Genomic DNA, 24,067 nt, shown 5'->3' with positions numbered 1-24,067 from the left:
GAGGTGGCCTGGGGGTGTGGGGCTCCCTGTGCTAACTTGCAGAAATAGGAAAACACCAGAACTCACCCTCCTTCTGGCTAGATTAGCATCTAACCAGAGCAGGGAGCCTCCTGCCTATCTTTTTCTGCTTCCCTCTTTCTGCCCTAGGTTGCCCACGGTTTTATTACTCCAGGTCACTTCTCAATTTATTGACACAATCATGCTTAGCTAAATGTAAACTTAAAATGGTTTACACTAAACACGGTACCTTTAAACTCCAGCCTTCTGTCAGAGTAGCCCGAGGAGCTAGTAGCCTTTCTCTGGGCATCTCTCGGGCAGCCGCGGCAGGGAGCTGCAGTTCTGCGAGTGGCCACCCGGGGGAGCCCGCGCTGAGGAAGCCGCTGGGGAAGGGCCGGGGCGCGCAGGCGCGATCCGAAGGCCTCGGAGAGAGAGCGTGTCCTTACCTGAGTCGGTTCTCCAGGGAGTCAGGCCCGGGGCCTCTGCTCAGCTCTGCAGCAGCTGCAAGAGGACAAAAGCGGTGGAGAGACCAGAGTTAGCGACCCAGGCTGTGTTCGTGGGCCGCATCATCCCTTAGGGAGCTTTGCTCATCTTTGTGCTCGGGATGCTCAGCCTTTATCACAGGTGTGTTTCGCCCATAGTTTTTCTCAATCTGTGGCTCCTCTTTTCTTTTTCTTTTTTTCCTGGTATCTCTGAAGCACCAGGGTTTGGGATTTTGACAAAGTCCAATTTAACAGATTTTTTTTTTTTAAGATTTTATTTATTTACTTGAGAGAGAGAGAACATGAGAAGGGAGAGGGTCCGAGGGAGAAGCAGACGCCCTGCTGAGCAGGGAGCCTGAGGTGGGACTCGATCCTAGAACTCCAGGATCATTACCTGAGCTGAAGAAGGTTGCTTAGCCAACTGAGCCACCCAAGCACCTTAACACATTTTCTTTTATGAACCCGGCTTTTAGTATGGTGTCCATGAAATCTTTGCCTACCCCAAAGTCTTACAGATCTTCTATGTTTTCTTCTAAAAATTCACATCGTTGTAGCTCTGACACTAAAGTCTGAGATGCAATTTGAGTTCAGGCTGGCACAGGAGGTGAGGTGAGGGTCTAAGTTCATCTTTTGCATGTGGCTATCCAGTTGCCTGGCACCCTTTGTTGGGACTCTTGTCTTTAAACTGAGGGAAAGAGCTGGGACCCCCCCCCCCCTTCCCGGTCAGGGCTGTCTGGGGGACTGGAGCCGGACCAGGGAGGTGAGCGCGCCCAGTGACCAGGAGTCCAGCTGTCGGGTTGAGTGACTTATTATTTGGGTAATACTGTGTATGATGAGGGAAGGGGGCGTCCCGGGCTGGGAAAAGCTCCGGCTTCCATCTGGCTCTAAGGAGGTTTGAATCCTGCTGCTGCTCTTTTCCACTCAGCTCCCACACACTCATTCTCTCTCCTTCCAAAAGCACCCCCTCTCCTCCCTCCCTCCTCCTCCCTTCCTTCCACAAAGAAGGGCTGAGGCCCTACCATGTGCCAGCCATCCTGCCAGGCTCTGGGGGCCCAGCTGACCTGCTTCTGTCCATATGAGGCTCTCAGACTCAGCAGAGAGACGCGTAGGCATGCCAGGCATATGCCATTACACCCTCGCCTGATGGCCCAGGGCAGGGAGGCCATGGGGCGGGCCCACCTCAAGTGGCCAGAGAAGGCTTCTTCGAGGAAGTCACCTCCGGGTGCGATACGAGGAGGAGGAGTCGGGACAGTGTGGTGGGAAGCGTGGACAGAGGGGAACCATGCTGGCCAAGACCCAGAGCGGGGACAGAGCATGGCGTTTTGGGGAAGGTAAAACCGAACAGTCATGGCTAGAGCACAGGGTGGATCACTGGTTCGTGCTTTGTTTGCTGTTATAGTCATTCGGCAAGAACTGGCAGCATAGCGACTCTTGCCAGGTCCTCTTCAGGGGGTTCCCAGCCTTTGGGCTTTGGGGAGAGGATTGCTGCTGGAAGAGGCATGGCCCAGGTGGCTGTTCTCCCTGGGAGGGGCTCCAGATTAAAGGTGCAAGCCTCTAAGCTTGGAGGGGGGTGTAACCCATAGGCGGGGCCCGGCAGGTGCAGCATGCCGGAAGGTGAGGCAGGTGAGGGAAGCAGATGAGGGAAGGAGGTGAGGAAGGATCAGAGAGAAGAGAGCCTCGTGCCCACCGCAGCACCTTCCCCAGCGTCCTCAGCAGCAGGCACCAGTGGGATGAGGGAGGCTGTTGTAGAGACCCAGAGCACTGCCCCGCCTTTTGTCCTCGCCCCTAGACCCTCGCCTGGACCCTCCTTTCTGGAGAGCTTTCCTCCTTCCTTCTTTCTAGCTCTTGGGGGTGAAGAACAGGGGTAGAGGGCTTTCTGGAGACCAAAGTATCAGCACTGGGAAGAACAAAACTTGCGATCTGTGGGATATAAAGGAACACCGAGCGGGGGCACCCGCCTGGCTGGAGCAGGGGGCAGCAGGGGACTCCTCTTAGGGCATAAATTTCACAGCAGAACACAGGGAGGCAATCAGGGCCGTGGGAGGAAGTGGGTTGTCTGCAGCCAGACTGTCTGGGCTGAAATCCCAGGTCCAGCCTTGCTAGCTGTGTGACCATGGACAGCGACCTCACCTCTGTGAGCCTCCGTTTCCACCTCTGGAAAGTGGGGCTAATAGAAGAAGCACAGCCTCACGAGGTTATTGTGAACATGAAACAAGCGAAATCACACAAAGCCCTTTGCAGAGCACATGAGAAAGTGTGCTCTTAGTCTGTACTGTCGTTATTGGCACTAGCTTATCTGTGACACGGTGGTGAGGAGCCAGACTGGACCATTCCTGGTTTCCATCCACCTACTCTGTTCTGGAACAGGCCAGGGGAGAGATCTGGAATATGGGAAGGACTGTCCAATAACCCATAAGCTGCTGCCTGTAGGTGGTTGTTGCCTCTGTCCTTCCTGTGCAGGAGACACAAATGTCAGCCTTGCTTTTTGGGCCAGCGAGGGGCAGGGAGAGACGGTGGCGATGCTGGCTGGTGAGTCAGGATCCTCATCCCCCTCCTCAGCTGCACATCCTATCTGATGGGGAATGCACGGTCTTCCTCCTTTCCCATTTCTCCCCCATCCCAGCCTCCAGTGGCAGAACCTGAAGCCTCAGCAATCCCAGGCCTGGACAAGATTTACTTTGGCAAGTGGGTTTCGTAAAGAACTAGCTCAGTCTTTATTAGTCCTATGGCCCTTTGCTCACCTGCTTCCTTCCAGACCTGGCCTGGCTTTAGCCACTGCTGTCCTAAGTAGCCAGGCCAGCACACTTTGCTCCCCTCTCACCATCTCAAGGCCAAGTCCTCTGCATGAGGAACCCAAATCCCCCAAATCCCAGAGCAAGGGTGGTCCAGGAGCCCTGGGGCTGGGGGGATAGGAAGGAGAGCAATCTTATTAATAGCCAACATTTAATGAGCACTTATTATAGGAGGAAACCTTCCCATTCAAGTATAGCCCATTTAATTCTTACAAGTACCACAGGGTACCAAAATCATCCCTGATGCAAGAGAAAATTAAGAAAATTAAGGCCCAGACAGGTTTGATAACTTGGCTAAGATCATGGTGCTAGTAAGTGGGAGGCTTGAACCTGAGCAATTTGTAACCCTCTGCTCCCTCCTCCTGGACCCTCTTGACCTCTGCTGGGCTGGAGGGCTGGGCAGGGGGCAGAGGAAGGGGGTGACTTTGCGCAAGCCCTTGCCCAAGGATGGAACCTTGTCCAGCCTTTCAGGGTGGTGCAGTGGAAACTGCCATGGACTTGGGGGCTCCCGGGGTCACCTGTGGCCTTCTCTTCTCTGGGCTTCTGCCTGTAAGATGAGGGGTTTCTGTGGGAATTCTCCAAGGGCCAGGCTGGACCAAGGATTGTGGATGTCTCTGAGACACAGCCTGCTGCCACCCAGTCTATGCCTCTAAGCACTGCCCAAAGCCACCACCATCCTTGTGGGTTCTCAGGCACAGATCCAGAGGCCTGCAACTCGGTTGGACAAACAAATCACTAGAGGCCAAAGGCACGTATTAAGGCAAGAAGCTGGGTGGGGAAGCCACCCCCGCCTCCCCCTCCAACCATGTCCCCCTTGGAGTGCACAAAGCCACAGCATCGGCTCCCCAGCCCCCACCATCTGGCCTTCTCACAGCCTTCAATTACTCAGCACCTTTCTGGCAACAACAGGAGAGATGCTTTGCCATGGTTTTGGACCTGAAATGAACTGGAGCCCCTGGCCATGGGCACCCACCACCTCCCCTTCTTCTCTGGGTCTCACTGGGTATCCCTTCCACACCCTCTGCTCTCAGATCTGCATCCCCCTTTCCAGGGTCCACTTGGCTGCAGGTTCTCTGGGGGCCCCAGAGAGAGGGAAGAGGGAAGCGGGGTCACTGCAGTGAGGGTTCTGGGTAATGTCCCTCCCCAGCCACCACACCAGTGGGCCATGAATCTTCCCTGCCCTGAACTGCCCTGAATCTCCAACTCCTCATATCGTCACAGTGAAGGGGGTTTCGCCCAACGTTCCAGGTGAAGAAATGGTCTCCGGCAGGCCACGAGATTTGCCTAAGGCTAGGGAAAGTGGTGGAATGGGCATCAGAACTGGGTTTCCCCGCTCCCCATTCAGCGCTCTCGGGCTTGGATGGCTGACTCCGCCGCCTGGGGCCGGGGGTGGGAGACCCTGGGAAGGTGTTTTGTAGATCAGACACTCAAGCCCCACTCCAGACTCTAAGAACAAGAACATCCAGTCCGTTTTTAGGTGCAGCTGAGATGGAGAAACAGCGGTTTAGGGTCCCCAGGATGATCTGCATCTAGATAAGGCATTCCTGCAGATCTAAAAGGTCTTCTGCCTCCCCTGAAAGGAAGGAGGGGGAGGCGATGTGGCCATACCGGGCAGCAGCTCAGGACCCGGGGTCTCTGCAGTCCGCTCTCGGGTCTCCCCTGCCCCTCGGCTCTGTGAGAATCTGGGGAAGGTTGGCTGGAGGTCTGCAGAGGCCATACCACTTCTTACCCCTTGACGTTTCTCCCTGTGCCTGTGGTCACTGGCTTAGCCACTTCGTGGGGCAACAACCCTGCTACCTGTCCTGTCCCCAGGTATCCCCGAGCTGTGCCATTTCTCCCACCCTGGGGCTGGCTGGGGCCTTTACAGCCCCGGAGTCCAGCTCCAATCCTATCCTCGAAGCCTCCCACCCTCCAGAGAGCAGCCTAGTCTGCACCCTGTCCCCACCCACTTTGTACGGCCGCCTGGTGCTCTGTCGCTTTTCCATGGATGTGAGCAGCCAGTTCCCCGACGACAGGTCCCTTGATGACAGCCCCCATGGTGTGGTTCTCCCACAATGACCAGCATGACGGAGGCCTCAGTGAAAGACAGAAGGGCCTGTCCCCAGCGCCAGACTCAGGAGCAGGAAATAATAACAGGTGATTTGCATATGTTTGCATAACATGAGTCACTCATCTTACAGACACCCCCCACCCTGTCTGGCCGGCACACTGAAGGTTACTGAGTCTTGCTCCCTGGATTACAGCATGAAGTAGAGGGAATGTATGTTTTGGCGTCAGGATAATGGGTGTGATCTGGCTCTATTGACTGCAATTTAACCTACTGGTATTCAGTTTTCTCTTCCATAAAATGTACATAATCAGGGCTCAGCTGGTTAAGCGTCTGTCTTCAGCTCAGGTCATGATCCCAGGGTCCTGGGATCGAGTTCTGTATTGGGCTCCCTGCTCGGCAGGGAGCTTGCTTTCTCCCCCTGCCCCTCCTCACTGCTCACTGCTCGTGCTCTCTCTCACTTTCTTTTCCTCAAATAAATAAATAAAATCTTTTTAAAAATACTTCTAAAGAAAAGGGACACCATCCGCTCTGTTCTGCCTACCTCAGGGCAGCTACGACAGTCCAAGGAGATAGTAGGGAGAGACCGGTAGAAACCATGAGCACCATGAATGTCACTTACTGCCTTTGCTGTCCTTTTCCTAGCACCGAGGTCAGCCTACCCCCCCCCCGCCCCCACCAGCCCTGAAGCCTCAGCCGCTGGGCTCTCTGCGGGCGGGGCGGGGCAGCGGGGCCCTGGACCCCGTCCGAGCAGCTGCCATCTACTGAGAGAGTTCCATGTGCCAGGCACCGCGCCAGGCTTCTTAACTAGCATCCTCTCGGTGGACAAATCTATTAGATCGTGTGTTAGGTGCGGCCAATGGCCCTCTTTCTAGCAGACGTGCCCTCTACAAGCTAGAAAGTGAGACGTGACCCGTCCAGCACCTCCTTGCAGCTGGGGCTCCGACTTCAAGTCACTTTCCATCAGTGAAATGCCCTGCACGTAGATTTATAAGTGGAAAGAAGGAGGATGCATCCTCCGGGGCTTGGGCTGTGTGCTGCCGACCAGCAGCGTCGAGGAGAGGAAGGAGTTCTCTCAGCAGCAGACTGATACCCCATTGCTGGCTCCAGGGGGCGGGGGGTGAGAGACAATCACAGCGAAGGCCACAGGGGTCCCCGATCCCTGGCTTGTAGGTGGAGAAACGTGAACTCAGGGGTCGAGGAGTCCAGTTCTGGCTTTCGCATGGCTCTGTTCCTTCAACACCTGAGCTCTTGGCTCCTGGCCTGCTCCAGGGGGAGGCCCTCTTGGCCCCAGGGACCCCTCCAGTCTTATCTCCTCTACATCCTTACAAGAAGCCTCAGCCCTAGCAGATGAGTGGCCCCTCATCTCCTCAAAGCCCTTGGCTTTCTCCGTTTCTTCCATCCCTCTCCTTTGTGGAAAGGCCTCCAGATCCTCGCTGAGGAAGAATGCTCCCTCCACTGTCAGGCCCAGCTCAACTCTGCTTTCTGGCACCTCTCTTAACTTGGCCAGCAAAGCCTGTCTATCCCTCCAGCTCCATCTCACCCAGCTCTCCCCTTCTCTCATCCCCTGGCCTTCTTTCTTTCCCTCAATCCATGGAGCATGCCATCTTCTCTCTTGCTGCCACAGGACCTTTGCATATGCTGATCCTTCCACCTGAAGTGTTCCTCCCTCCCACTAGTTAACTCATTCTCCTCTAGTTAATCTCAGCTCAGTTTTTGCTTCCTTAGGGAAGAACACCAGACCAGGCCAAGCTCCCACATTCCAAGACTCAGAGTCTCTTAGGAGACAGACACAGTGTGACATTTAAGTAGAGGTCCCTAGGGACCCCAATCCTGTCTCTGCTATTTATAAGCTACGGGTCTTGGGGCAAGTATCTTAGCTTCCCTGTGCCTCAGCTTTCTTATCTGTAACATCTACCTTATTGGGTGGATGTGAGGATTATATGAACCAACTCACTTAGTTGGACTAAGTTAGACTACTACAGAGCAATGGCTCAATATAGCTAACCAGTATTTTCCTTGTTGTTAACTGGTACATTCGATGTTGATTTACGGGATAACATGCCAAATGGCTGACTCCCCCAGGGGATACAAAGCTCAGTGATGGCTAAGTGTGCTTAATATTTTTTCTGCTGCACTGGTTAGAGCTTGGTGCCTTACAGATGTTTGTGGAAGGAAGGGATGGCTGGTAGTGGGCTGCGCTGGACCTCACTGGCCCCCTGATCTCCATCCCAGAGTGTTTGGCTGGAGGGGTACCTCCGAACCCTGTAACCCAAGCTTCTCCTCCCACGGACGAGCAGAGGTTGCTGCTGCCAAGTATCTCCCTGGCTTCTAATCTCATGGGGTTGGGCAGCCCCCAGGCACCTCCATCTCCCTCTGGAATTGGGCTCCATCAGTAGATTGAGGGCATGGTGAAATCTTGGGCTTAGCAGCCAGTTCTGACTTGATTTTTTAAAAAAATGAAAAAAAACGTAGCACGTCTCTTTTCTCAGTGTTGTGGAGCGAACACATTCCCACCACAAGCAGGTAAAGCTGCAGGCTTCCCTTCAACCCTGAGATGTTGCCGCAATTCTCATCTCCGGGCTAACAAGTGGGACGGAGCCTTCAGCTGGTAGAGACCGGGCAAAGGGCTCGTCACCATCCTCATGATCATGGGGCCAGAGAGTTGTTCTCTCCCCAGCCTCCTCCCTGCTGGATTTCCCTGCAGGAGTCCTGAGTGGACCGAGAGGGGAGGGCTCAGGAGGACAAAGACAGCTGGCTTGATGCCCGAGCCGGCCCCAGTCAAAGCAAGAGGAAGGGGCCCGGCGGCAGAGGCACGCAGGCTGGAGGACACTGCTGGGTATCATCCCCCTCACCTTCTGCGGGCCAGGATGGGCTCTGGTGGACGGTGTCCCACTCTGGAGAGACAGACAGACCCAAGGCTCTGCAGCCAGGAGGCTGAGCCCCAGCCCACGCAGCCCCCACCAGTTGCTGGTTCTCTGATGCGTAGCTGGAGCCAGCCATAACTGAACACCTGCTGGGTGCCGGCACTGGACTAGAAAGTGGGGGGAATCTCAACAGCAGACGAACTTGGCCTCAGTGAGCACTGCGCCAGGGGAGCCCCGGAAACAGGCAAGCAGGCCATCAGAATAAAGGGCAACAGATGCTCTAATTCCATGAAGGAAGCAAGATGAGGACGGCACATGGAAAATGCTGCCTGGTCTCCGGAAGGAGAGCCCAGAAACGCCTGACGAGTGGCTGCCTGCGGGGAGGGAAATGAGAAGCCGAAGCAGGGGGGGGAACGGACTTGCGTTATATTCTCTTTCTCCCTTTTTGCATTTTGTACTGTGCCGACCTAACCGATTCAAACAGATCAAAGCCACACCGCGCTGAAAGGCGGCCGCGTGGGAGAAGCGGCGGAGGAGGACGTGACCCGGAGAGCAAGACCGCGCAGCCCTGACCGCGGGGACTCTTCTCCCCGGCAGGATCTGAGGCTTCTCCTCTGCCGGGGTGCGTGTGTGCACGTGCGCACGCGTGTGTCTGTGTGAACACACACGTGTGCGGCCAGTAATCTCTAGGATCTTTCTTGGGCCTCACATTCTAGAAATCTGCCCTGAATTTTGCTACAGGGGTTGGTCCCAAGAGGATGCTGGCCAGTGGCAGTGGGCAGGGGCTAGTTTTGAGCCCAGGCTGGAGAAACACTCGTTCTGGTCTGGGGCCACTTGGGAAAGGGGAGGTGTATAGGGACTGTGTTCTCTAGGGCACCTGGCCCGTCAGCAAAGGGGTCTCCAGCTCAGGGGTGTGGGGCTGGCAGGAGCTATGCCCTGGGGTCCTAGCCTGATGGCTTTCTCAAAGCCTTCTGCAGAGCACAGACCCCTGAGACTTGACCTCCTATGAATCTGAGTCACTGGGACACATGAGCGTGGTTCTCAGTGTCTCCTGGAGAGCCTGTTCCACATAGATGCCGCCCCATTCCCGGGGTTTCTGGTACGACAGGTCGGGACTGGAGTCCGGCAGATCCTGGGTGAGGCAGACTCTGCTGGATGGGGCCTCGTTTCGAGGCTCACTCAATTAGACCAGGGAATGGGGGATGGGAACGGTCTCTATCCTCCACCCCCTCCCCCAGGCCTCAGTGTGGGCATCCCAGTCTTTTAGGATGGGCCGTGGAAAGGTCAGGCCTGGCAGGCTCCATCCTATCCTCTCAGTCTGTCTCTCCCAGCTGCCTACCTGTCACTCGTGAAATCATTCATTCAGTGAAATAACGGGCCAGATTCTGTTCCTTGCAATCAAGGTACTTATGGTCCAAGCATTAGATTCTAGTAGGTCCCCAGACCACAAAGGAGCCGTGACAGGTCTGCATGACTGTCCTCCAAAGGCCTGGCGAGGGGGTGCTGGGAGCCCAGTGGAGCAGCAGTGGACAACCTGGGAAGGCTGCCTGGAGGCGGCACCAGCCAAGGCAACATCAGAGGGCAGCAGTCCCATTAATCGAGGGCTTACTGCCAGGTGCTGTGCTGAGACTCTGTCAGCACGAGCTCCTTCCCTCCTCACAGCTCCATGACTGAAACTACTGTCTGTAGTTTTGCCCTCCAGGAGACACTGAGAACTACATGCCCCTAGCCTTAGGGGCATGTGGGGCTTCTGACCTGGAGTTGGGAATTGTGGCCACAGGGAGGCCAAGGGCACGACATTCCCTGAGACCACGCATGCACAAAGGTGGAGAGGGAGGTGGGCTTGGCTTATGTAAAGGCTTTCCCCCAATAAAGTCTGGGTCCCAGATGGAAACACATCACCCCTCAGGGCAGCAGGGATGGGAGGGACACCCAGTTCTGTCCCCATCTGTCTAAATAGGGCAGGAGCCAGGCTGGCTGCCTCCGGTGGAGGTGGGGAGAGGTGGAGGGAGGGGCCAGGGCACAGCTGCTCCAGCCTTGGGTGCGAGCCAGATGGCAGAGGCTGCAGCGCCCAGCTCACAGGCGTCCCGGGGCCAGCGGGGCAGAGGGGGCCCAGAGCAGAGTGGCCTGAGAAGCACAGTGTTGTAGTGGGGGATTTCTGGTTACAGATCTGACTGTGATGAAGGCTAGCCCTGGACAGTGGCTGAGGCACAGGCCCCATACTCTGGCCCCAAACAATCTCTGGTAAGCTCTATGCGTCCTGGCCTCCTCAACGAGATCATAAAGTCCCAGACCAGGGGCCAGCCTCATTAGGACCTTGTTTCTGCCTCTTTGATGGGGGGGGGGGGTCAAGAAAACCACTCTGATCCATGCTGAATGAGGGCTCATATAGCTCCCTGAATTCAGAGGATAGAACTGAAGGAGATGAGCACAAGCTACAGCAAGAGGTATTCTAGTTAGACACAAGGAAGCACTGGTCTGGGATGCTGAAGGGTGTAGTAACAGAAGAGACCCATCCTTCTGTCTCTGATGGTCTAGCTCTTTGGTGGGCATCTCTGTCCCCTTTCTTCACTAGTACCTCCATCCTGTCTCACCTGTGTCTTGGTTCCCTCTCTCCTTTCCTGCTGACCTTCCCCTTCCTTTTTTTTTTTTTTTTTTTTTTAAGATTTTATTTATTTATTTGACAGAGAGAGAGCATAAGCAGGGAGAGTGTCAGGCAGAGGGAGAGGAAGAAGCAGGTTCCCTACTGGGTCCCAAGACCCCAGGATCATGACCTGAGCCAAAAGCAGATGCTTAACTGACTGAGCCACCCAGGCACCCCTGGCCTCCCCCGTTCTGCCTTCTTTGTGTGAGTGAGCCAAACCCCCCAGAACTTGTCCCGGTATTGCTGGGGGCCTCTGAACTTGGCCACACTCAGTTCAGCCAATGTTTGCTGAGCCCCACACCCGCTGAAGGGTGGGTCTCTCCCAGGGAAAGCAGTGCACACATCTAGGGCAGAGCAAGGACCCCGTAATGAGAAGGGAAAAGCCAGGCTGGTAGGGCTCAGAGACCACAGCTCCCCAGGGGCAGGGAAGGCTTCAGAGAGGTGGCAGGCGAACAGAAACAAGTGGGGACAGGGGCAGTTTGGGTAGAGGGGACAGATGAGTGATGGACGGAAGCAGAGTGTGGAATATTCCAGAAATGGCAGGTAGACTGGCATGGCTGCCAAGCTGGCATAAGCGGGGTCTGGTGAGATAACAGGAAGGTCCTGAACCTCAGAATGAATAATTGTGCTTAACTGTGTAGGCAATAGGGAACTACTGAAGGCTTCGGAGGAAGGGCAGGACATTACCTGGGCTGGGACTAGGAGGGTTTCTCGATTTAGCTCCTATCCGGGGATCTCATGAAAGGCACCCGGCCCCCATTCTGAGGTCATGGGCTTGTCAGGGGTTCCTGGGGCGGGGGGTGGGAGGGACAACTGGTGTCCCCAATGTCACCTTTCGGTGAGGCTTGTCCTGATGGCCCTATTTAATAATGAAACTCCCCAGGCTCTCCCAGTCCCCCCCTCCTTCTCTATTTCCCCCGGATTGATCCCCTGTCATCCTTTATGCTGCTCCCTGTCTGTCCTCACCCCCATGAGAATGAATGAAGACGCCGTGAGGGCAGAGCCCATGTCTGTCCGTCTCCTCGCTGAATCTCCCAGTGCCCCACCTAGCGCCTGGAATCCCAACAAATTCATTCATTCGTGGCATGAATAAGGAGGAACACAGCACCCTGCGTGAAGCAGCGTGGTCTGGTGTTTTCTCTCCCCATCACTCCACTCCCAGCTTCCTGAGCTTGGCAGCACCAGCGCGGAAATCTCCGCGAGAGCCGCCCAGAGCTCTGCTTCTGCCCCGCGGAGCCTTGCTCCCCTGCCAGGCGTCTGGGAAGATTTGGACTGTTCCTCCTCCCCTCCCTTGCCAAAGATACCACCACTTCCCTTCATCTTGGAGCGGAGGCCAAGTGAGGAAATTTTCAACTGAGGAAAGTGAGAGACTCCCAGGACTGAGGCAGCCGCCCCGGGCAGCTTGGAAGAGCGCCTCCGGTGGGTGGAACAGAACCACCACAGGTCACGGAGCGCCCGCCCCGCGCAGGCACTGGACAGGTGCCCTGGCACGTTGGCCTCTCAGAAACCCTATGGAATGGGTTTTATTCTGTTTTACAGATGGAAAAATAGAGGCTCCGAGAAGCTAAATGACATGGCCACGGTCTCCCCGCCTGGTGAGGAGCCTGGTTTTGGACACGGTCTGTCCTACTCCAACCCAGTGCCTCCTCTTCCGTGCCAGGGGCCTCCCTTCTGCTAGGGAAACAGTGGAGGTGCGGGGTGTGGGGCGGGCTGGGCTCTCCGTCCGGGGCACCAGATCACAGCTGGTCTCTGCTGGCCTCAGGCTTCCCAGCCAAGCTCCAGGAGCAGAGGTTCTGGTCACCTCCCGGCGCTGAACAAGGACAAGAACGTCCTGTCTGCCTGGCCTGAACTCATCCAAGAATGGGAGTAATAACTGTGGGCACTGCCTGCTCTGGTCTGGGCTGGGCGTTCCCTCCTCACCCTGATGATACCCAGAGGGCTGGAGTCCAAATGCCGCTCCCTGCCTTTGAGGCTCCAGCAGATCCAAGGGAGCCCAAACCTGCCCCGTGGGCAGAGCCAGCACCCAGCATCCAGGGCAGAGCTGGGGAGGCTAAAGAGCCTGGAGCAAACTCCCAGCTGTGGGGCTGTCCAGGGCTGCACGTCCGTTCCTTGGGGACTTGGTTCCCCAAGGTGGAAACCCTCTCTCTCAGCAAACGCCACCTATTTCTTATTACGTGCAAGGAAAGTGATAAAGCTTCTGTTTTTGAGGCCCTTAAAGGACCTCATAGACATAGTCACAGAATGGGCAACGGGGAGCCGTGGCTGACTGTGGAGCAGGGCAGGAAGGGCATTACCCTGCCTCAGGAAGCAGTGTGTGGCTTTGGTCATGACCCGAGCTAACGTGTGCGAAGCACTCACAGAGTGCTGGAGGTGGTCCCAAGTGCTTTACAGATGTTACCTTTAATCCTCACAGCTCCCCTGGGGTACTGTTGCCATCCCCAGTCTACAGATGAGAAGACTGACGTACACAGAGATGGCAGGGCTAGTAGTGGTGGAGCTGGGACCCGAACCCTCCATGCCCCTCAGTCTGTGTTCATCACCACGATTCAATGCCGCCTCTCACAGAGATCGAAACTGGAGGGACGAGGGTCTGGCGTGGGCTGGGGCGGAGGGCACGGCCAGAGGGATGTAAGTGAGATCCTGCTTCTGGCTAAGACTCCTTGCCCCGGGGGGGCCTCTCAGGCTGGACCAGGAAACTAGGAGGGAGACGTGGACATCCAGCACTTTGATCTGCACAGAAACGAACTACATCTAGGACCGCTTTTGTGGATAATGGCAACAACCCCAATCTTCTCGGCCAACAGCCCACACAGGATAACTTCTTCTTTGGTGGCAAAGACATAGTATAGACTCTCAAATGGAGATATCTTATAAGTGGGACAGCCTCCATCAACTCCCCAATCCCTTCTTGATTTTGTTAACTTTCTTACTTAAATTGGGGAGAAAGCCTCACTGTGATGCTAACTTGGTTTTTAACCTCTTCTAGCTCGGGATGTCCAATCACCACCGGCGTCCCTGTCACAGAGCGGATGGGTTGCTCGGAGCCACTGGGTAGGTGGAAATAGGGGAGAGGTGACGGCTGGGGTTGGGGGGGAGTGAGGTCGGGGGAGAGACTGGCTGAGGCCAGGCAGGGAAGAGGCAGCCGAACCCGGGAAGGGCTGCCTGAGACCCTCGGGGATCCTAGACAGTTTTGACAAAATTACATCTAGTTTCTCTGAGACATTCAGCTACAACACTGTCCACAGCGCTGCTGGTACAAGTAAGGCTTGAGAAGTGAAAAGAGACTGAGGTGGGATATAGCACTAAGATCCCTTCCAGCTCAAAGAGTCTACGAAGATACCATCTGTCATAATCCCTTCCTGAGGAAAACGCGGCGACAGGCAGGGCGCTCTTGGGAGGGATGTGTCTGGCTGTGTTCTGGGTCTGTCCCAGACTGGGTTCAGCGCGGGCAGGAGCCACAAGGGACCCAACTAACCGCTCAGCCGGGGGTGTTTCTGCGGGGCGGGGGACATCCTGACCAGAGCCAGAGTAGCCTCTGGCCCCCTTAAGGCCCAGGCTTCAGGAGCCAAGGTCACCTGGGACAGTGTCCTTCAGAAAGAGGACTGGGCTTTCCTGCACCCCCCATCAGGCCGTAGGTTTAGGAGGGCTTCAGGAGAGCGCTCACCCAAGCCGTGGCTGGAAAGCCCCAGGTCACGGGGAATGGGGTGGCCGCATTTCCTAAGGCTGACAGAGGAAGCTGGTGTTAGGGTCTTAGCACTGCTGGGTGGGACGGTGGAAAGAGCACCTACCTGGACCAGCAGGTGAGGCGTGCGGCGCAGGCAGGTGCGTGGTCACGGGCCCTCCCTCCTCTTGATCAGTCCTCAGGTGCTTCTGAGTGGCCCAGCCTTGTCCCTGCTCGGTTCCTGACCACGACGATGGCTCTGTGGCACAGGGACAACAAAGCACTCTCAGATCTCCCCAGCCTCCCTGTGGCTCCTCAACCAGCCCAGCCTAAGCCCCACACACATGTCAGCATCTCGCCAAGAGGCCTGCCTCAGGGAAGTCCTCAGGGGGGGTGGGGCACCCCGGTTGACCCCCCCAGCTGGCCCCCTATCTCTGCATCCAGCTGCTCATTCCTGGGATGGGTGAGCTGGGGAGCTGCCCTTCATCCTAGGTGAGCGTGAGCCTGAGGGGAGGGACCCCACAGACGGAGCACTGCCCTCAAAGTCTAAGCACTGGGGCACCTGGGTGGCTCAGTCGGTTAAGCGTCTGCCTTTGGTTCAAGTCATGATTCCAGGGTCCTGGGATCGAGTCCTGCATCGAACACCATGCTCAGTGGGGAGTCTGCGTCTCCCTCTGCCTGCCGCTCCCCTGCCTGTGCTCTCTCTCTTTCTCTCTGACAAACAAATAGAATATTAAAATTAAATAAAATAAAAAATAAAAGTCCCTCCTGGTGACTTGGGAGCACCCCTTTCCCAAGTGGGGGGACTTCAGCCCAGATACCCAGACACTGCCATCAGGGCTGAGCTGGGGAGCTCAGAGGGGCCCATATCCATCAGGGGACTTCAAGTAGGACTTCAGCACCTTCTGGTGAAGGGGGAGGCTTGCTAACATGTAGATTTAAGGGCCCTACCCTAGCCCACTGAATCAGAATCTCCAGGAAGGTACCTGGGAATGCATTTTAAAAGGTTGCCCACGTGGATGCATACGAAATAAGAGTCGCTGGACTACGTGTCAGAAAAGGGCCATGACCAAGGAGGAAGCTTTGACCACACGCATGGTCTCTCTCCCACAAGCAGCATCACAGGAGCCCCGTTTCTGCAGACAGACTAGCCAGGGGTCCCCAGCAGCTGCTGAAACCTCTCCAGGCCCCCTTTCCCTGAGGACAAGATGAAGACTGGAGATGTCTCTTTGGCTCTTCCAGATGGAAAATTACAAATGTCAAAGAACGGAAGCCCATGGAGAAATATAAAAAGAAAGTTGAGGGTGAGGCACTTAACCAGTATTCTCCCTTTTTGTTTTTCCTAACTAGTCTTTTTTTTTTTTTTTAAGATTTTATTTATTTATTTATTTGACAGACAGAGATCACAAGAGGCAGAGAGGCAGGCAGAGAGAGAGGAGGAAGCAGGCTCCCTGCTGAGCAGAAAGCCCGATGCGGGGCTCCATCCCTGGACCCTGGGATCATGACCTGAGCTGAAGGCAGAGGCTTTAACCCACTGAACCACCAAGGCGCTCCTTAACTATTCTTTTTCAATTCTGAAAATAACATGCTTATCGGGGAAAAAAAAAATCAAAGCATTCAAACTAAGGCACAGTGAAAAGTCCCCTTGTTCCCCCAAACCTCTGTCCCACTCCCAAACACAGCCACATTTCCTGTAAGTTTCCTTCAGAAAATTTCCCATAAATATTGACAAATACATATCCATGCCTGCATCTTTATTCTAAGCCCAGCCTGGAACAGATTCCCGGTACTCTGTTTCGTTAGTTAGCACACACACACCCCATCTCCGCATTAACACACACCCCACACCTCACACACAGCACACACACGTCCCTCACTTTTACAGGCAGTTCACATGTTCCACTGAAAAACGCACTGTAATTTCTGTGAGTCTACTCCTGTTGATGGGTGTTTAGAGGTTGTTTCTACCTTTTGCCTGCAAAAAACCATCTTTGGTTATATATCTTCGTACCTATGTGTGAGGTGAGCTGTAGGATAGACAGTAAGGAGTTGAGGGTTACATGCATCTAAAATTCTGATAGATGTTTCCGAATTGTCTTCCAAATAGGACCAACCAGTCTGAACTGCCCCAGCCACACACAAGAGTGCCTGCCCCCCCCCACCCCGTCTGTTATCAAATCTTTAAACTTTGCCAATATCGGGGTGCCTGGGTGGCTCAGTGGGTTAAAGCCTCTGCCTTTGGCTTGGGTCCTGATCCCAGTCACGACCCCAGAGTCCTGGGATCGAGCCCCACATAGGGCTCTCTGCTTAGCGGGGAGCCTGCTTCCCTTCCTCTCTGCCTGTCTCTCTGCCTACTTGTGATCTCTGTCTGTCAAATAAATAAATAATATCTTTAAAAAAAAATTTTTTTTAAAAACCTTGAAAACTGATGTCTAGTTTTGATGTGTCATTTTGTAATGATCAGAAAAAGCAGATGTTACTTTCATGTTTATTGATTGATTGGCCTTTGCATTTATTTTTCTGTGACGGCTTATGTCCTCTCCAGTTTATCTTACTGATTTTTTTAAAGCATCTTTGTTGTTTTTTTATTTTTTAATTTAAATTCAGTTTAGTTAACACAAAGTATATTATTAGTTTCAGGGGTACAATTTCAAGATTTATCACTTGCATATAATACCCAGAGCTCATTATCTCGCATCCCCTCCCTAATGCCCATCACCCGCCCATCCCCCTGCCTCCTTCCCCTCCCGCAACCCTCAGTTTGCCTCCTAGAGTTCAGCATCTCATGGTTTGCCTCCCTCTCTGTTTTTATCTTATTTTTCCTTCCCTTCCCCTATATTCATCTATTTTGTTTCTTAAATTCCACATATGAGGGAAATCTTATGGTATTTGTCTTCCTCTGACTTATTTCACTTAGCATAATACCCTCTAGTTCCATCCACGTTGTTGCAAATGGCAAGATTTCATTCTTTTTGATGGCTGAGTAATAGTCCTCTGTGTGTGTGTGTGTGTGTGTGTGTACACCATATCTTCCTTATCCATTCATCTGTCGATGGACATCTAGGCTCTTTCCACAGTTTGGCTGTTGTGGACATTGCTGCTATAAACATTGGAGTGCGTGGATCACTACATTTGTATCCTTTGGGTAAATATCTAATAGTATAATTGTTGGGTCATAGAGTAGCTCTATTTTTAACTTTTTGAGGAACCTCCATGCTGTTTTTCCAAAGTGGCTGCACCAGCTTGCATTCCCACCAGCAGTATAAGAGGGTTCCCCTTTCTCCGCATCCTCGCCAACATCTGTTGTTTCCGGTCTTGTTAATTTTAGCCATTCTGACTGGTGTGAGGTGGTATCTCATTGTGGTTTTGATTTGTATTTCCCTGATGCTGAGTGATGGTGAGTCTTAAGAGGTTTTTCTAAACTGTCATAGGTCTCTTTTATTTTATTTATGACATCTTAGGCTTACAGAAATTTCTTATTTTTCTGTAGTCAGAAGAATTTCTTACTAGAGCATCTTAAGAATACTTGCCCTTGTTTTCCACTAGTACAATTTGGGTTTTTTCCTTTCTTCATTTTAATCTTTTTTTTTTTTCTTAGAATATATTTTGGTGTAAGGACTATAGTGGGGCCAAGCTTTATTTTTCCCCCAAGGAGGTAGAGAGTTGCCCCAAAGTCATGTAGGAATATTCTCTTCCTTCCCTCCATACCACCACCCTTCCTCTAAATTCAGAATCTCAATTTAACCATGTACAAGGATGGACACAAAGAGCATGATCTCTGAGTCAAGTGCTGGTTCAAATTCCAGCTTCACTGGATCTAAGAGAAGTTACCTGACCTTCCTGTGCCTTGGTTTCCCCCTCCAAAATGATAATAATAACAGCATTACCTATGATAAGGATTAAGTGAGTTATTTTGGTTACGGGGCTGTCTGTAACAGACTCACCTGAGCAAGCCTTAAGACATATGTAGGCTGAGGCAAAAGGATGGGAGAAGATACTGTATGCAAATGAGAACCAGAAGAGGAAAAAAAATATCTATAAAGAACTTCTCAAACTCAACACACAAGAAACAGATAATCATGTCAAAAAACGGGCAGAAAAAATGAACAGACACTTCTCCAAGGAAGACATACCAATGGCTAACAGACACATGAAAAATATTCATCATCATTAGCCATCAGAGAGATTCTAATCAAAACCACATTGAGATATCATCTTCCACCAGTTAGAATGGCAAAAATTAGCAAGACAGGAAACAACATGTGTTGGAGAGGATGTGGAGAAAGGGGAACCCTCTTACACTGTTGGTGGGAATGCAAGTTGGTGCAGCCAATTTGGAGAACAATATGGAGACTCCTTAAGAAATTAAAAATAGAGCTTCCCTATGACCCTGGAATTGCACTACTGGGTATTTACCCCAAAGATACAGATGCAGTGAAAAGAAGGGCCATCTGTACCTCAATGTTTATAGCAGCAATGGCCACTGTCGCCAAACTGTGGAAAGAACCAAGATGTCCTTCAACGGACGAATGGATAAGGAAGATGTGGTCCATATACACTATGGAGTATTATGCCTCCATCAGAAAGGATGAATACCCAGCTTTTGTAGCAACATGGATGGGACCTGAAGAGAGTACGCTGAGTGAAATAAGTCAAGCAGAGAGAATCAATTATCATATGGTTTCACTTATTTGTGGAGCACAAGAAATAACATGGAGGACATGGGGAGATGGAGAGCAGAAGGGAGTTGAGGGAAATTGGAAGGGGAGGTGAATCATGAGAGACTATGGACCTGAAAAACAATCTGAGGGTTTTGAAGGGGCGGGGGGTGGGAGGTTGGGGGAACCAGGTGGTGGGTATTATGGAGGGCACGTATTGCATGGAGCACTGGGTGTGGTGCATAAACAATGAATTGTTACACTGAAAAGAAATAAAAAAAGGGGGGTATGGGAGAAGATACTGTATGCAAATAAGAACCAGAAGAGGGGGAAAAAAAAAAAAAGAAAAGAACCAGGAGAAAGCAGGGGTGGTCACACTGTCCCCCAGACAAAGTAGATCCAAAGTTCAAAACTGCCGCAAGGCACAAAGAAGTCTATTCTAGAATGATTAAAAAGGTCAATTCTCCAGGAAGAGATGATAATTATAAATACATGGGCACCTAACAGCAGAGCACGCAATGATATGACACAGACAGAACTGAAGGGAGAAAAGAGTAACTCAACGGAGGAGGGGGTTTAATAAACCACTTGCAATAATGGGTAGACCCCCAGAGAGATCAATAAGGAGTCAGAGGACTTGAGTATCTACAACACTATAGACCTACTGGTCCGGATACATGGATGTGGGACACCCCTCGCAAGGGCAGTGGCACATACACTCCTCTCGAGTGCACTAGGACTGCTCTGCGGGCTGGGTCCCAGGCTTGGCTACAGGTAGGGGGCGTCCCACAGCTCCTGGCATACAGGGACCACTGTATGGCAGTGATGACTACCGTCACCACTGCCTCTCAGATGTGCTTGGGTCTCTGTCTACATAAAGGCTTCTGTTCCCTTGATTCATCAGCCAGTTTCAGCATTTGACAAATCTTTATTACCATTGCTGGGCCCCCTTCTAAGTGCTGGGGAACAGAGGTGAACGGCAGCAGCCAGACCGGTTCTTGCCACCTCCCGTTAGACTAACTCCTAGGTAGATTTAACACGTTTACTGATACTGTAAATGTTCCCTTCCGTTTTATTTTCTAAGAATCTAAAGTTTCTATGTCATAAATACCATTTTAATACTTATTAGCAGTCATCTTACTCTATTCCTTTATTATTTCTCATAGTTTTTCAGGAGATGACCTTGTTCTTTTTTTCTCCAGATAATGAATCTTATCGTCTACAGCTTGATAAGTTGGCCTCCTTTTATAACTTCTATTTTCAAAATTTGTATTGGAGTGTACTTCTAGAGGAATGTTAAAGAATGTTTAAGGTCATTTTCCCCTCGTATGTGTGTATATCTATATACACACATACACACACATGCATAATATTATGTTAAGCAATGTCCATCTATTCCTATTAAATAAGAGTTAAAACCGAGACCTTGAGTAGTCAATGCAATCTTGAAAAAGAAAAGCAAAGCTGGAGGTATCAGATTTCTAGTTATATTACAAAGTGGTAGTGATCAAAATAGTATGGTATTGGCATAAAAACAGATACATAGTTCGATGGAATAGAACAGAAAACCCAGAAACGAACCCCAAATTATAAGGTCAATTAATCTTCAACAGAGGAGGAATGACTACACCATGGGAGACAGTCTCTCTTCAACCAATGGTGTTGGGAAAACTGGACAACAACATGCAAAAGAATGAAACTGCACCACTTTCTTATACTACACAAAAAAATAAATTCAAAATGGATTAAAGACATAAATGTGAGACCTGACGCCGTAAAAACCCTAGAAAAGAGCACAGGCAATAATTTCTCTAACATCAGCTATAGCAACATTCTTCCAGACATGTCTCCTGAGGCAAGGGAAATGAAAGCAAAAATTAACTATGGGGACCACATCAAAAAATAAAAAGTTTTTGCATAGTGAAAGAAACAAAACAAAAAGGCAACCCACTGAATATTTGCAAATGACATATCCAATAAAATGTAAGTATCCAGAATGTACAAATGTACAAAGAACTTATAAAACTCAACGCCCAAAAACCAAATAATCCAATTTAAAAATGGGTAGAAGTCATGAATAAACATTTTTTCAAAGAAGACAAATCCAGATGGCCAACAGACACATGAAAAGATGCTCAATATCATTCATCATCAGGCAAATGCAAATCAAAACCACAATGAGCTATCACCTCCCACCTGTCAGAATGGCTGAAATCAACAATACAATGTTGGTGAGGATGTGGAGAAAAAGAAACGCTTATGCACAGTTGGTGGGAATGCAAACTGGTACAGCTTTTGTGGGAAACAGTACACAGGGTCTTCAAAAAATTAACAATAGAACTACCCTAAACCCAGTAATTGCACTTAATGGGTATTTACCCACAAAACCAAAAACACGAATTCAAAGGGATACACCCATCCCTTTGTTTATAGCAGCATTATTTGCAATAATCAGAGTATACAAGCAGCCCAAGTTTCATCCATAGATGAATGGATACAGAAGATATGGTATATAGAGACAATGGAATATTATTCAGCCATAAAAAAGGCATGAAATCTTACCATTTGCAATGACACGGATAGAGCTAGCAAGTGCTATGCTACGCAAAGTAAGTCAGAAAAAGACAAATATGATCTCACCCACATGTGGAATTTAAGAAACAAAACAGATGATCAAAGGAAAGGGAGAAAGAGAAAGAAAAACCAAGAAATAGACTCTTAACTATAGAGAACAAACTGATGGTTAGCAGAGGGGAGGTGCGTGGGGGGGGAATGGGTAAAATAGGGGATGGGGATTAAAAAGTATACTTACCGAGATGCAAGAAAATAAAATAAAGTGACAAAAACATTTAAAAAGTGGAGATACAATCAGGGACATATGTTGAACTTTACCAAATGCCTTTAAGCCATTTTTAGCATTTATGGAGCTGTTTACGTGAGTTTTCACCTCTTTTGACCTATTACTTGGTTCAAGATAGTCCCACTCGCTTGTGGTGCATTTGTTTTTTAAACATAACCCTGTGCAATTCTATTTGTTGTTATTAATTTTTGAATTTTGCACCAGTCTTCAGAAATTGGATTTTTTTTTTCAGTCATTTTTCCTTTTTGGTGTTGTCAGTGCTATGCCAGCTTCACAGAATAATTTGGAATCTTTCCTTCTCTATGGTCTGGCATGGTTGGTGCAGCTTCAAAAACATGTAATTAGGGGCGCCTGGGTGGCTCAGTCAGTTAAGCATCTGACTCTTGATTTTGGCTCCAGTCATGGGATCGAGCCCTGCTTCGGGCCCTATGCTGGGCCTGGAATCTGCCTGGGGTTCTCTATCTCTCTTATAATAAATTATAACTCTCTCATAATAAATTAATATTTTTAAAAACATAGCAATATCCTTTCCTTGGAGGTTTATAAAAATTCAAAGTTGGCTAAACCTCAGGGTTTTGGGGGAGAGTTTTATGAAAACTCAGTTTCTCTCGTGATTATTGATCCATTCACACTTTCTAGTTAGTTCTTCTGGGGTCAAACTGCTGATTTATATCTTCTCAGAAAACTATCAGTTTCAGTTTCAGTTGATTTTCAGCTGAATTTACATGTGGTCAAGCACAGAATCCTCCAAGAATATTTTTTCTTTTCTCTGTATTAGCGGCTATTTCCTCATTTTAATGTTCAATTTTATATATTTGGCTCACTCCTACCCCAACCCCCATGAGATTACTTAGACCTTTAAAAACTCATCCAAGGACACATGCTGTTCGAACAGCAGCCTACTGACCATGTGCATGGCCCAGAGACTGAGTAGCTGGAATCAGGGATGAGGAGGAGGAAGGCAGTGGGGGAGGGGCATTCAGAAAACATTTTAAAAGTGCGGAGTGCCCCTGCACATGTGCCCTGGCCTTGAACATCCCACATCTCCTTTTCACAAGTCCCCCTCACCCAGTAACACGTGACGACTCCCACCCTGTCTTCAATCCCCAGCTGCCACCTCCTCTTGGAAACTTTCCTGGCTTCCCCGGGAAAAGTCAGTGCCTTTCCTCTGACATTCAAGTCTACTTTTTTTTTTAATTAAAAAAAAGTTTTTTTTAAGATTTTATTTGTAATCTCTACACCCAACATGGGGCTCGAACTCACAACCTCAAGATCAAGAGTCTCAGGCTTCCATTGACTGAGCCAGCCAGGTGCCTCTAATTTTGAAAACTTAAAAAAAGAATTTATTTAGGGGCGCCTGGTTGGCTCAGTGGGTTAAACCCTCTGCCTTCAGCTCAGGTCAGGATCCCAGGGTCCTGGGATCGAGCCTCACATCAGGTTCTCTGTTCAGTGAACAGAGAACTCCTCTCTCTCTTTCTCTCTCTGCCTGCCTCTCTGCCTACTTATGATCTCTTTCCGTTAAATAAATAAATAAAATCTTTAAAAAATTGTTTTAAATTTATTTGAGAGAGAAAGCACACAAGCGAGGGGAGGGGCAGAGGGAAATAGAGAGAAGAAGACTCCCCGCTGAGTGGGGAGCCAGAGACGGGGCTCAGTCCCAGGACTTGGGGATCATGAGCTGAGCTGAAGGCAGATGCTTAACCGAGCCACCCAGGCATTCCATAATTTTGAAAACCTCTAAACACAAAAAATTAAAAGAATAAAACCAATGGAATTAACTCGTGTTAACATTCTATCATTTTTGCCTCAGATCTTTTTTGTTAAAAGCAGCATTACTCGGAAATTAAAAGCCCTTCCTTGCATCCACCGGCACCAGCTCCTTCTTCCCCTCGTCCAAGACCACAAGTGCGAGTCTAGTAGCTACTGCAACACGTCTGCATCCATAAATCACAAACAGTTTTGTCTGTGATTGCCACAGAAATGAAATGTTCCTGAACGGTATTATTCGGCAATTTCCCATTTCATGCAATACTGTTTGAGATTTATTTATGCTAATACC

At 50.7% G+C, this 24,067-nt stretch overlaps 1 protein-coding gene across 7 annotated transcripts in view; it reads right to left on the bottom strand.

Annotated features, from left to right (window-relative positions):
• TMEM63C (transmembrane protein 63C) overlaps positions 1 to 24,067 on the bottom strand; it is a 127,696-nt gene that overhangs the window by 42,054 nt on the left and 61,575 nt on the right. For 6 of the 7 annotated variants that reach the window (XM_082733636.1, XM_082733641.1, XM_082733642.1 and 3 more), the window contains exons 2-3: positions 14,618 to 14,749; positions 444 to 498 (exon numbers count right to left, since the gene is read on the bottom strand). The gene's annotated coding sequence lies outside the window, so the exon portion shown is untranslated. Of the gene's footprint in view, positions 1 to 443; positions 499 to 14,617; positions 14,750 to 15,052; positions 15,175 to 24,067 lie in introns of those variants that run through there. The other variant, XM_082733639.1, reaches the window with a different exon arrangement.

The sequence above is a fragment of the Mustela nivalis genome (genome assembly GCF_964662115.1).
Source record: "Mustela nivalis genome assembly, chromosome: 6".
Lineage (NCBI taxonomy): Eukaryota > Metazoa > Chordata > Mammalia > Carnivora > Mustelidae > Mustela > Mustela nivalis.
This window is presented reverse-complemented; position numbering and strand designations above follow the sequence as displayed.